At 42.4% G+C, this 14,926-nt stretch overlaps 1 protein-coding gene across 2 annotated transcripts in view; it reads left to right on the top strand.

Annotated features, from left to right (window-relative positions):
• The first annotated feature begins 410 nt into the window (after positions 1 to 410).
• The window catches only part of FAM110B (family with sequence similarity 110 member B), a 151,608-nt gene continuing 137,092 nt past the window's right edge, over positions 411 to 14,926 (top strand). For both annotated transcript variants that reach the window (XM_025395080.1, XM_025395077.1), the window contains exon 1: positions 411 to 713. The gene's annotated coding sequence lies outside the window, so the exon portion shown is untranslated. The remainder of the gene's footprint in view (positions 714 to 14,926) is intronic.

Consider the following 14,926-nt stretch of genomic DNA (forward strand, 5'->3'; position numbering starts at 1 on the left):
AATGTCAAGCACCAAGACGTTTGGGTGTATTGACTACTAGGTGGGGTTATCTTATTCAGGATACAGGCTCTAAGTCTACAGAGCTGAGCTATCTGCACTGGGGTGGCAGTCCGAGATCCAGCGGTATCACCGGGTGGGAGCAGGGTGGGGGTGCTTGTGTGCGGATATAGGTGGGGGTGGGGGGAGGGGGAGGAAATTGGGGCGCCGACTGAGTGCAGTGGGGGTGGGTCAGGGGTGGGGTTGACCTCAGTAGCGGGGTGGAGATGTTGGGAGAGAGGCACAGCTTGGAGCGGAGGTGCGAGAGGGGTGGGAACCCGGAAGGTGGGGTGGGGGCGGGATGGAGGAGGGGCGGGGCGCACGAGGGGCGTGTACACTGGCTCAGGGACACGCGCTCTCGGCCACAGCAACTGGCTCCAAGTTCCCTCCCTCGTTCTCCGGCGAAGCCTGCCTGAGCCCTCCCACTCGGTGCAGACCGAACCATCGCGGCCGCCGCCAGCCGGGCCCTCCGCGGCCGCGCGTCCTGGGCCCGTTCCGCCAGCCCCGTCTGCTCTCTACCAGCGGCCCCGCGACGGTGACCGTGAGGACTCGGCAGCCCCTACAGCCCGCTCTCGGCCCTCCGTCCCTCGCGGGCCCAGACTCTCCCTCCTCGCAGTCTCCGGGAGCCTGGCGCCCGGCTCGGGCCGCACCGCCAGGGACTGGGGTGCGCGGCCCAGGTAAGACTGGGCCGTGGGGGCCGGGAGAGAGACTGCTGGGCTGGGGTTGAAATTCGGGTTCAGTGGTCGCGCCGCGCCCCGACTGCGGACAATGCGAGAGCTGCGCGCGGCTGGGCGGCGCGGAGGTAAGCCGGCTTTGCGCCTGCAGCTTCCCCACCCGGCCCGGGTCTCCATTCAGCCCGGCCTCACTGGCCCAGGCGGACCCCGGCCGGCTTTCTGGGCCGCCGGGGGAGGCGCAGCGCCGCTGCCTACCCCGTGCCCCCTCTGCGCTCGACTTGGCTGCAAGTCCTGGGCTCGGCTAGGAGGCCGGGCGCGGGGCCGGGGCTGGAGCCGGGGTTGGAGCCAAGGCTGGGGGAAGCTGGCGGTGCTGCGGAGCGGAGGTGGGCTCCGAAAGCGCGTCTGCCGGTTGCTGCTGGAGGAGTGAGACTACGAGGGATGGGGACTCCTCTCGGCCACCGCTCCTTGAATGGTCTCTAATCTCAGTGTTAAATACTTTGAGAATATCAATACCACCTAATCCTTGTCTGCTACAAATGTAGATTCTGAGGTTCCGAAAGTTTGCTTTTGGTTACCTCCTCCAGCTCGTCCCGTGGCCTCAATTGTCTCTATTTTCTTTGAAAGCATACAGATTTGAAATAGAATTAAATTCTCCTTGGCTCACTCGTGCCTCCATCACCCAGCGGAGCTCATAACTTGGCAACAAAGCCCATGCAGGCTGTGGGAAGCCGCGATGCCTGCTGCCCAGCCTGGTGCCCTCCTATTGTTTAGAGCTGGAACTGTACATTGTACATGGCAGTGACAGGTCTCCCCTAAGCTGGCTCGTGGGGAAGGGGGAGATAACTTTGCAATGTGCTTAAATTTCTCTGGCAAGTGGAAAGAAAACACCTGGTGCCCGGCTTTTTAACCCTTTCAAGTTGTTATTTAGATTTATTCACTCACACACACACACACACACACACACACACACACACGTGCGCGCGCAGCCTTTCTTTCATGCCTAAAAAATAGGCAAACTTTGGGTTCTTCCTCACAGCCAACTTATCTCTTCTGCAAAATCTGGCACACATTTGTGACAATACTGCACTTCTGGCGTAACTGGTCTATTTCTCAAAAGGGAATATGATAGTAGAATAAGCATTTTTGCAGTGTGAATAGTAGGACTTCCATTTTCTTCGTTTCCTTTGTTAGTGAAGAAGGTATTTATTTAGTATTTCCCCCCCAACTTACACGTAGTCATTTGTGGGAAGATACTTGTATTAATTTCTTGTGCTCATTTTTGTGATGTCACAACCCCTGATCATTCAGGTAAGCTATTTATTAAGCATAGTTATTCTAGAATAAGGATGAGTTAATGGTAAACTAGAATCCTTCACTGATAACATCCCACTGGTTTACCCTACGGTATTTAATCTGTAGTATTACTATAGATTGTACACTGTAAAGTCACTAATTGAATAGAGAGGTGGTTGGTGCCTTGTCAGCCTGACATAAAGTGCTTAGAACAGTGCCTTGCATATAGTTCTAGGTGTCAGCTAATATTACTTTTATTTTTTCTTATCAAGCTATGTGTTTTTTTCTGTTTGGAAAATGGCTGTTTTGATTTTTAAAATTCTGAGCTGTTAAATCGTGATCTATTTTAAGTCTGTGGTTTTAATTTTAGATTCGGGCTGAGGGTTATTTTGCCTATGACTGACAGGCTCCTCTGTGTATCCTTATGCATGGTAAGGGTTGATTTAACTCATCTTACATAGTGGATCTCTTAGGGCAAGACCACAGTCTTGAACCCAGTCATGCTCTGGTGCCTTTCATAAGGAGACCTGGTTGTCCTTAAGAGCCTAATTGTTTAAAGAGAGGCCTCGACATTAGGGAAGACCTGGGTGCTGAACTCCATCCTTACCTCCCCTGCATTCCCTTGTTCTCTAGGTTTAGAATCCTACTTCCAATTCCCAGTGGAAAGAACCATTGGTACAGCAGAGTTAAGTAACTCTCACAGTGTTAAAAGACGATAAAAGAGAAATATATCTACTGTATATACATCAAGCAGAGCGAGCAGGATTCATAGCCTAACAAGCTAAGAAAACTCACTTATTTAGAACTACTTATTTGCCATGTGTTAGTAACCAAAGATTGTGTTTGCTATTTAGATATTTTAAATGATTGTCAGGAGTTTACTCTCATTTCATGTTCTCCTTTCCCCTTTAACTTTGAAGTGACTTTTTAAAAATTATTATTCCTAAATAACTTACTTAGCTAAGCGAAGGAATGGTATTAACTCTTAGGGCACTGCAGAAGCAAAACTGCTGTAGGCACAGTGGCTTGGCAGTAGATGGTGCTGTAGACAAGGCTGGTGGAGGAGGCACATGTATGGTCTAGTAGAATCCCAGGGATTAATTTAGCAATCCCATTGTTGGCTCCCCCCAAAACATACTCTTACCAACCAGACACTATCCAACAATCTTTTTGGGAATACAGTTTGTTTTTAAATTTGTACTTTATATGTTCAACATTTGTAGACTGTTGACCATTTTTCTCTCGAAAGCGATCGCATTTTAGGTGCTACACAAACATTACTTGTAAAAATATTATTAGGCAACTGTTCACTTTATTTTCCCATAGTAGAGTCAGATTGATCAGCTTAGCCTAGAGTATCTCCAACTAATCTGAACTTTTTTCATACTTAACTTTTTAGGAGAGAGAAACAAACGATCAGAAACCTACTTGCATCTTGAATTTATTTAAGAAAACAATTTCTTAGGGCCAATTCTCATTTACTTTGATTTGCATCATTCTTCTGCCTCCTGGTGTGATGCAGTGAGAATTGATATTCAGGATGAAGACTAAAGTGTTGCAAAGTCATGACTCATCCAAGAAAAATACATCCATTTTATTCAGTACAGACACCAAGCCTAGAAATCTAGTACACTCAGAAAAAGGATTTTCTGGTTCATAATAACAGTTATCTCTAAGGGCTGGCTCTGGGACCAGCAAAGTCCTCGATGGTTGATGTTGGGTGCGTTCTCTCCTCTAAGAGAGAGTAGGTGCTGTTATCCCTTTTCTATCATACAAGTGAAGGGAAGTGACTTGTCTGAGTCACATAGCTAATATGTGGCAAGGTGTGTGTGTGTCTCCAGACCCCATGAATCTTTCTGTCATACCAGGAGGAGTAACTTCTGCCTTGTACATTCAGTTGCTGGAGGTGTTTGTGTTCCATACTTACTTTTCAGGTTTGGTGTCAACAAATCTCTTCTCTAGAACTCATTGACATACTTTGAATTTTGTGGTTAGCATTTGATTATCAAAGAGTCTAAAATGAGAAAAGGTACACCACTTTTAGTTTTCAGGGGAAACCTTTTAAGATTTCACAATACCTTGTTAAAGATCGCTTGTTTTAGGAAGGTTGAAGAGAGAGATGGCACATTTAACTTCTTTGAACTATGTAGACTCTGATAAAAATGTCTTCGACTTAGAAGTAATAAAGAATGTTGGGTCTGTTTTTGACTTTGTTGCTCAGGTGATCTGGGAGTACCACAGCTCCCCATATGCCCAGTGACTTTCTTTCCCTTGGGTTAAAGAAAGTTTATCCATTTTGATCACTTAAGTACATCAGAGGGGATTATGATGATTTTGGAAACATTGAATCAAATCTTCTTTCTGTATATTCATTTATTTTATTTTAGACTTTAGGCAGAGCCTAATCTGATTTTTTTAATGGTGATTTTTTTTTTGTACTGAAAACATTATAGAAATATAAAAATGTAATATTTGGGAATTGTTCAGAAGAAAACACATATTATAGCCAAAGTGTTTATCAAGGAAGCTAAATGTAGCATTAACTCTAGACTTTGAAAGGATAAGTTATGGGATGATTTGTATGAAAAATTTTGGGGAATAATTGTAGGAAACTTAGTTTTTCATTTTTTGTTAATGTTAACATCCAAATGATTACAGATAATAAAGATATAAGACTTCTCCACTGTTCCAGAATTTCTTTTTATCCTGTTTTAAAACAACCTTAGCTTGTTTCTGAATGATCCTTTTGTAATATAAAATTAATTTACTTAAATCATGCCTATGTCATTTTGACATCTGAAATTTCCTTACACTTATGGGAAGAACGGATTGAGTGAGATTTTTACGTTTTTCACATTTTACAGTTTGTCTCATGAGGAAACTCCCATAAGAAACTGGCATTCAAAGACATAAACCTTGTTTTTTGTTGTTGTTGTTGTTTTAAAGGAAACTTTAGTAGGTGAAGCAAGTTACTTTCTTTGCTCAGTATGTTTGGTGACAAAAATAGTGAATATGTGGATGATTAAACAGTTTTAAACCGGCATTAAATCTGTGACTTTAAAATTGTAAACACTTTTAGAGAGAAGTTCAAAAATGAATACCTAAGCAAAAGGAAACAGTATGTCATTTGGTAGACAGGTTTCTGGGAGAATTAGAAGAATTCTGTGGTATGTTTTATACATCAGGGCAAGATCAATGGGTTTTGAAATTGTCCAGTTCCAGATAAGGCTTTTAAAAATACAATTCACAGGCATATGGGAAATTTTTGAGTGGTTGTGTTGTAATACAAAACATTTTTTTTTCCTCACAGCCCCATTAGAAGTTTATTTCGTCTTTTTAATTTTATTTTTTGGGAGGAATCACATATAGGCTTCAAAACGATCGTTCTCACCAGTGATTTTTTTTTTGTCCCATTAACTGGAACTTAATATAAATAAAAAATAAGTAATTATGCAAAAGAACATAGTTTACTAAGTTCCTCTACTACGACGATTTTATTAAACAGATATTGATAGAGGACTTACTGTGTGCCAGGTACTTTGAATAAACACCAGTCAGGAAAGACAAGGTTCCTTCCTCTTTGAGGCTTTATTGTGTAAAGTGGGAAAATAAAGAATAAATTAAGTGAATAAATGAAAAGTGAATTTAAGGCAGTAATAAGTGCAGTCAAGAATGGGGGCCACTTTTCCATCTAGGCTTGGTGGTCTGGGAGGGCTTCACTGAGGACTTTAGGGCTGACTTCAGTGAAAAGAAGGCAACCTCTGCAAGGTCTCTGGGCATTGAGGATGACCCATGCAAAGGCCCTGAGACAGGCAGAACCTGCCCTTATGAGGAACAAGAGATAGCAGCAAAGGAACCAGGTCAGCAGGGCCTTATGGACCACAGGGGAGTTGGGGTTGGGGTGTAGCGTTTCCATTTAGTTTGAGTATAGTGGGAGCTGCCAGATGGATGATGGATGGTAGATAATTCTCTCAGTTTCTGCTAAGTTCTTTTGTATTACTTGTGATTTCACATCTCATTGTAAGGGCTTTTGTTAGTACACTGATTTTGGTGCTGTTTGTATTTTTCAATAGGAAATCATACTCATTTTATAAATAAGAATATTTGTGTATTCTTCTTCAGGCTTTTAATCTTGCACAGTTTTTGCTTGTTGACTACAGTCCTTGGGTGAAGTTTAGTGAATAAAATGCAAAGACATCTTCAAACACTTTTGTAGACACTCCACATTTATGGCTGTGTATATATATTTAGTCACACACATGCCCAAACACGTTAGTCAATTTACTTTCTCTGGCTGCCATGGGGGCCACCGTTTCTACTCTTGGCCAAAAAGAGACAGTTGGAAATTGAACATTCAGCAATTTTGGAAAACACCAATGAATCCTGATTACCCTTGTGTGTTTTTACCACATAGTTAAAACAAGGTGAATTGGGAGGTTCATTGTACAGTTGACTGTGAGTTGGGGATTTGAAAAAAATTCCTTTAATCTATCCCTAGTCAGTGTCCTTTCAAATGATCATTAATTGGAATGTTGTGATTTTAAAATCAGATTTTTTTCCCCAATAAATTTTGTTCTTGTTTAGTGACCATGACAGAAGAAGAGAAATCATTGTGTGGGTTGTTAATATGACTAGTCATGGGTGCTCTTCACAGCTTCTGTTGGCTTTGTTCCAACCTGCAACATGCACCGGCTGTGTAGCCATAAACCGTTTTATAACGTTTTGGTAAAGTGGCCACAATTTTTGCGAGGATAGACTCCCTGCCTAGTAACTTAGTTCTTTAATTTAATGAAGATTTTTTTTTTCTAGTTCTTCTTAGTGAATCTGTACGTACCTGTCTTGGTGGTGGAGAGTAGTACAGTCATATAAATATATATTTTGTGGGTCGTTGAAATGTTCTTTTAGGTAGTGCCAGAGATTGTCTCTGGTGTGCCTGTATTATTTGGAAATTGACTTCAAATGAATTTTCCATGGAAGCAGTGAAAGTGCCACACTTGTCATGGAGCTAATGTGTGCAGGTGTGTGGTGTGTGTGTGTGTGTGAAGGGCCTAGTGTTCAGTATGTACATAGCATTTCCTGTTTTTCCTGTTAGAAGTGGCTCTGCCCTTGCCTCAATGTGACATGTGCTTTAACTCGTGTGGCCTGATTTGCTTATTTGATTTTTCTTACAGGTATTTTTCCTTTCAGGATTCACTAGCGTCACAAGATTGAACTGTTTTGATTGTTCATCCCTGGTTGCTATCTCCACAAGCCTTTTTCAGAGTAATTTCAGTGTGAAACATGCTGCTGTTTAGGTACTGTGAGTTATCCATAAAGGGACCAAATCACAGGGCCCTTTAATGAAGTATACCTGCATATTAGCAAATACCTTTATGCATTTTGTGCCAGAGATGCTTAAGTATCTTCATTTTACTTTGGACTTTTAATTTTACCAGATGGTATTAATTATTCACATATACCTTGTATAAGTCAGAGAACCAGAACCAATAGAATATACATAGAAAAAGAGATTTATTACAAGGAATTGGCTTACATGATTATGGAGGCTGAAAAGTCCCATGGTCTGCTGTCTCCAAGATGGAGACCCAGGAGAACCAATGGTATAAGTTCCAGTGTAAGGTCAGGAAAATATAGATGTATTAGCTAAGCAACGAGAGAGAGAGAGAGAGAGAGATAGAAATCAATCTTTCTCCACCTTTTTGGTCCATTTGGGCCTTCTACTGGTTGGATAATGCCCACCCACATTGGGAAGGGCCATTTCCTTTACTCAGTCCATCAATTCAATGCTGATTTCATCCAGAAACACCCACAGGTACAGCCAGAAATAATGTTTAACAAGATACCTGGGCACCCCAATAGCCCAATCAAGTAGACACATAAAATTAACAATCACATATATGTAATACAATCAGAGTAAGGTTTTGTTAAAACACTTTTGTAAAAGTATATTTCCCAAGTTGGTTTAAATGAGCTGACTGCAAGAGTGTTAACACCAGGTACCCCTCCTCTAAGGCCTGCTCCTCTACAAAGTCTTTCTCAGTAGTGCTAGCAACATCATACTTTTTCCTTCCTGACCAACAGTTCCTTTATTGACCCAATTGATTGCTGCATTTTTGGTGTATTCTTGGTTTTGTGAGTGTATCTTCTGTAAGACAGTAAGTTCATCCACAATGAAGACAGTATCTACTGGCATACCTTGGAGACAAATCGTGGATTTGATTCCAGACCACCACCATAAAATGAATATTACAATAAAGGGAGTCACAAGAATTTTTTGGTTTCTGGGTGCATATAAAAATTATGCTTTAACTGTATTGTAATCTGTTAAGTGTGCAAGAGCATTGTCTAAGAAAACAATGTACATACCTTAATTAAAATACTTATTGCTAAACAATGCTGATGATCATTTGAGCCTTCAGCAAGTCATACTCTTTCTGCTACTAGAGGTTCTTGCCTTAGTGTTGATGGCTGCTGACTGATCAGGGTGGCAGTTACTGCATGTTGGAGTAGCTGTGGCAATTTCTTAAAACAAGACAATAATGAAGTTTTCTGCATGAACTGACTCTTCCTTTCACCAAAGATTTCTCTAGAGCGTGTGTTGCTGTTTGATAGCACTTTCCCCGTAGTAGAACTTTCAGAACTGTAGTCAGTCTTCTCAAACCCTGCCACTGTTTTATGAACTAAGTTATGTAATATTCTAAATTCTTTGTTGTCCTTTCAACAGTAGAGCATCTTCAGCAGGAGTAGATTCCATCTCAAGAAATGAGTTTTTATTTTTTCATCCATAATAAGCAACTCCTCATCATTGGTTTTATCATGAGATTGCAGCAATTCAGTCACATCTTCAGGCTCCACTTGTAACTCTAGTACTCTTGTGCTTTCCACCAGATCTGAAGTTGCTTCCTTCATGGAAGTCTTGAACCTCTCAAAGTCATCTAGGAGAGTTGGGATCAACTTCTTCCAAACTCCTGTTAATGTTAATGTTTTAATATCCTCCCATGAATCATGACTGTTCTTAATGGTATTTAGAATGCTGAATCCTTTCCAGGCTTTCGATTTACTTTTCCCGGATACATCAGAGCAATCAGTGTCTATGGCAGCTATAGCCTTACAAAGTGTATTACTTAAATAATGAGACTTGAAAGTTGAAATTACTCAATGATCCATGTGCTGCAGAATGAATGTTGTGTTAGCAGGCATGAAAACAACATTTTTGTCCTTGTACATCTCTATCAGAGCTTTTGGGTGACCAGGGGCATTGTAATTGAGCAGTAATATTTTGAAAGGAATCTTTTTCCTGAGCAGTGGGTCTCAACAGTGATCTTAAAATATTCAGTAGCTCATACTGTGAACAGATGTGCTGTCATCCAGGCTTTGTTGTATAGAGCACAGGGATAGTAGACTTAGTATCATTCTTAAGGGCCCTGGGACATTCAGAGTGGTAAATCAGCGTTAGTTTCAACTTCAAGTTACCAACTGCATTAGCTTCTAATGAGAGAGTCAACCTGTCTTTTGAAGCTTTGAAGCCAGACATTGACTTCTCCCTGTAGCTGTGAAAGTTCTAGATCAGCGGTCCCCAACATTTTTGGCACCAGGGACCGGTTTTGTGGAAGACAGTTTTTCCATAGACTGGGGGATGGGGTGGGGGAGGGGGGTGGTTTCATGATGATTCAAGCTCATCACATTTTTCATTAGATTCTCCTAAGGAGCATGCAACCCAGATTCCTTGCATGCACAGTTCACAATAGGGTTTGTGTTCCTTTGAAAATCTAATGTCTCCACTGATCTGACAGAAGATGGACTGCTTGCCTACCACTCACCTCTTGCTGTGCACCCTAGTTCCTAACCCCGGGGATTGGGGTCCCCTGTCCTAGATGACATCTTCTTCCAATGTAAGGCCGTTTCATCTACACTGAAAATCTGTTGTCTAGTTGTAGCCATCTTCACCAATGATCTTAAGTCAATATTCTGGATAACTTGTGCAACTTCTGTGTTAACACTTGCTGCTTCACCTTGCATTTCTATGTTACGGAGATGGCTTCTTTCCTTAAATCTCATGAAGTGCCAGGCACACTGGCTCATACCTGTAATCCCAGCAGTTTGGGAGGCTGAGGTGGGTGGATCACTTGAGGTCAGGCCAACTGACCTTGAACTGACCTGTTCAAGACCAGCCTGGCCAACATGGCAAAATCTTGTCTCTACTAAAGATACAAAAATTAGCCAGGCCTGGTTGTGCATGCCTGTAGTCCCAGCTACTTGGGAGGCTGAGGCAGGAGAATTGCTTGAGCCCGGGAAGCGGAGGTTGCAGTGAGCTGAGATCGCACCACTGCACTCCAGCCTGGGTGACAGAGCAAAACTCCGTCTCAAACAAACCTCATGAACCAACCTCTTCTAACTTTCAATTATTCCTTTGCAGTTCTTTCGTCTCTCTCAGCCTTCATTGAATTGAAGAGAGTTAAGGCCTTGCTCTGGATTGGGCTTTGACTTAAGGGAATATTGTGGCTGGTTTAATTTTTTAGCCAGACCACTAAAACTGTCTCCCGAGAAGCAATAAGGCTGTTTTGCTTTCTCATCCTTTGTGAGTTTGCTGGAGTAGCAGTTTAAGTTTCCTTCAAGAACTTTCCTTTGCATGCCCAACTTGGTTGACTGTTTGGTTGAAGAGGCCTAGTTTTGACCTGTCGTGGCTTTTGACATGCCTTTCTCATTAAGCATAATCATTTATAGCAGTTGATTTAAAGTGAGAGATGTGTGACTCTTCCCTTCACTTTAACACTTAGAGGCCGTTGTAGGGTTATTAATTGGCCTCATATCAATATTGTTGTGTCTGAGAGGATAGGGAGGCCTGAGCAGAGGAAGGATGGGTTGGAGGGTGGTGCAGCAGTCAGTGGAGCAGTCAGAACACATACACTTATTGGTTGTTTGCTGTCTTTTGTGGTTACATTTCATAGTGCCCCCAAACAATTACAACGGTAACATTGAAGATCCCTGATCACAGATCACCTTAACAGGTAAAACAACGAAAAAGTTTAAAATATTGTGCGAATTACCAGAATGTGATACACAGACCAGAAGTGGGCACGTGCTCATGGCACTGACGGACTTGTTTGATGCTGAATTGCCACAGACCTTCTATTTGTAAAAAAAACATTATCTTTGGAGCATGTTAAAGTGAAGTGCAGTAAAACAAGGTATGCCTGTGTATTTTTCCATGGTGAACATTGTCTATGTAACAAAAACAGTGGTGTTGTTGATACCCGTTTCCTCCCTAATCCGCATGGTCTTTGTAAGTATGGTCTTTGTAAGGTGCACGTGGAGATGACTGTTAGAGCCATTAGCACCTCTTAAACTTCTACCAAGTCTAAGTCTCCATTTTATGAATTATCCCCAACAAAACTTACATTCAGGTATAAAGTGATGGCAGTTACTTCGTACAATTACATCTTATTTAGAGGTTTCACTCCTATTTACTCTTCAGATTTTGACCAGGTAAAGAAGTGTTTTGAAACTTAAAAATAACATTTTCTGGTATTAACAGAAGATAGTTATTTAATTTGATGGTAACTACCATTTATTGCCTAACGTGGTGATATCAGGAAGGAACTGGGCTCTCTATCATTTTTTTCCAGAAACCATCATTCACAACTGGCTTTTCCTCCATTAGCACGTGAAATCAATCACAGTAATAATAATGACAATAATATTATTATTCAGGCAGATCCTTATATTTTACTTACTTTTTCCTGGCTCTACTTTGTGTGATGGCTCTGTCAGTTTATGGGTGAAATAGTTGATGCGTTCCTGCTTATGTGCAATTTTAGCTTTGCTTTCTGAGAGTTTAGGCTTCAAGTAGTAAAGAACTGAGCAGTTGCATATAACTAAAACTTAATAATTTCTCTGAGTTCACTTTTAGACTCACTTGTTTAGAATGCTCTAGACTTTCCAACGGCTCTTCATCTGTCCCTCTTTGGGCCAGGAGTTGGTTTGAGACTAGAATCAACTACAGACACTGGCTTGGGATAAGGCCTAAGGGACCGTGCAATAGTGGGTGGCCATGGAACCCTAGTGCTATGGCCATGGCAGGGTTCAGTAGGCTGACTGTGGGTCTTTAAACCCCAAGGAAGAGTTTTATCTAGACCTTCTAGGGTAAAACTGGCTGGGTCCGAGTGTAATAAAGCTAAAACTTTTCACTAAGGACATTTCACTGTTAGGACATGAAATCCACCCTTAATTGAATTTTTTTTTTTTTCTTTCCGATACAGAGTCTCACTCTGTCCCCCAGGCTGGAGTGCAGTGGCATGATCTTGGCTCACTGCAACCTCCACCTCCTGGGTTCAAGCAATTCTCCTGCCTCAGCCTCCCGAGTAGCTGGGACTACAGGCATGTGCCACCACACCTGGCTAATTTTTGTGTTTTTAGTAGTGACAGGGTTTCACCATGTTGGCCAGGCTGGTCTCTGCCTTTTGAACTCAGGTAATCCACCCACCTCAGCCTTCCAAAGTGCTGGGATTACAGGCATGAGCCATCGGGCCTAGCTTAATTGATTTTTTTTTTTTTTTCCCCAAAACCAGAGTTTGGATTTTGGTCAGCTGATATGGTGATTATTGGTGTCCCTAGTTGCTGACACCACTGCCATTTCCTAGCCAACCAGTGTTTCAGTGCCTACAATGTGCCAGGCACCATGCTGCTACCTAAGTGGGTGGAAGTTGAATCTTCCCTCGCCCTGAAGCACTGGGTAACTGTAAGCCCCATGGGCCTCGTCTCTTAGCTGGAATGTCATCTTCACCTTCAGCCGTCTCTTAGAATGTCACTTCTCTGGTCTGAACCCCAAGTCACTGCCTGGTGTAAGAGAAACGAACTGCCCTCACAGGTGCTCTGTCCTCATGAGCCCTCTGAAATGTCCTGTTGCCTCTTTTAAGAAATGGCTTTAGAGTCCAATTGCTATTGTTGAAATTGTGCATGTACCTTGTGTATGGGATCACATGGGTCCCACTGTTTCCTACCAGACATGGGTGATGCAGCATCAGTGGAACAAAGATACGTCTTTTTAGTTTGGAAGAAAAATGAGGTTTCATCCCATTTTCTTTTGCATCCCTCTGCTATGGTCTGCATTTTTATGGGTTCCCAGAATTCATATATTCAAATCTTATCCCCAAGGGGATGGTATTCAGAGATAGGGCCTTGGCAAGTGATTAGATGATGAGGGTGGAGCCCTCGTGAATGGGATTAGTGCCCTTGTAAAAGAAACCCCAGAGAACTCCTCTGCTCCTTCAGTTATGTGAGAACACAGTGAGAAGGTGCCACCTGGGAACCAGGATGGGGACCCTCATTAGACTGGATCTGCTGGCCTTGATCTTGGGCTTCCAACCTCTAGGACTGTGAGAAATTTTTGTGGTTTATAAGCTGTCCAGTTTACAGAATTTTATTATAGGAGCCACAATGGACTAAGTAAGGCACCTAGGCATTATGCTAGGTGCTGGAAATACTTGTAGCAAAGAGCAATGCAAATGGAATGCTATGTCAGAAGGTTTTATTTTCTTCTTTACATATTTATATGTAATGTAACAAAATTCCTGTAAGATTTATTTTTTTTCTATCAACGAGAAGGTAAATTTCTCATGCCTAAAATAGCAATTATAGCTGTAAGCAATGTAGTTTTTGTCTGTGCTCATAGATGTTTAATAGATTCGTTGAAGCTCTGTGGTCTAATGAAATGACAGTGTAGGAGTCATGAAAAGCTTGCATTTTCTTTTCTTTTTCTTTTTCTTTTTTTTTTTTTTTTGAGATGAAGTCTCACTCTTGTCGCCCAGGCTGGAATGCAATGGCATGATCTTGGCTCACTGCAACCTCCGCTTCCCGGGTTCAAGCAATTCTCCTGCCTCAGCTTCCCAAGTAGCTGGGATTACAGGCACCTCCCACCACGCCCAACTAATTTTTGTATTTTTAGTAGAGACGGGGTTTCACCATTTTGGCCAGGCTGGTCTCGAACTCCTGACCTCCGGTGATCCACCCGCCTTGGCCTGTCAAAGTGCTGGGATTATAGGCGTGAGCCACCACGCCTGGCTGCATTGTTTTTCAATTATTATTTTTAATTAACATCTAATAATTGTACATATTCATGGAGTAGAGCTTGGTATTTGGATACACGTATCTAATGTGTTATGAGTAAATCTGGGTAATTAGCATATCCAGCACATCAAACATTTTTTTGTGTGTGTATTAGGAACATTCAGAATCCTCTCTTCTAGCTATTTGAAAGTGTATAATAAATTATTGTTAACTATAGTCACCCTGCAATGCTGTGGAACACTAGACCCTGCAATGCTGTGGAACACTAGACCTGATTCCTCCTCTGTAGCTGTAATTTTGGAGGGGACTCAATGAATTCTTGCCCCTGCATCTGAAGTAAGGCCGGCACCAGGGATGAGCCCCATGAGTGGGAGAGGCCTCCACACTGCAGGTGGAAGACAGGCCAGTATCCACAGACTGTGTTCTTGCAGCTGATGCTCAGCAGCTCACCAGAGCCCGAGTCCCTATTGACATCCCTCATCCTAATTTTTCCTCTTTATCTGACCCTGAAATACCTCCCCTGTCTGGCTCCTCTCTATTTCTGGATACCCCTCCACCTTAGTTTAGGCCTTGGTCATCTTTTCCTTCCTCTCTGCTCTCTCTGCCTCTGAATAAAGAGAAGAGAAGAAACAACCTCATCTTTATGATGCTCAAGTAACTTCAATGCACAGACATAAGATATATCTCTGCCTGACCTCTAGACAGTGGGACTTGATAGAGGGGCATAAGCCACATTCCAGCCAGCGGAGTCCTGTGAGTATCTGCTTTGGTCTTCAACCTCTCTGCTGCTTTGAGAGTAGTCTGTATCTGGAGATTTAGGTGGATTATATCTCGGGTGTTGAAGGAGTTTGCAGATG

Source organism: Theropithecus gelada, chromosome 8 (genome assembly GCF_003255815.1).
Source record: "Theropithecus gelada isolate Dixy chromosome 8, Tgel_1.0, whole genome shotgun sequence".
NCBI classification, from domain to species: Eukaryota; Metazoa; Chordata; class Mammalia; order Primates; family Cercopithecidae; genus Theropithecus; species Theropithecus gelada.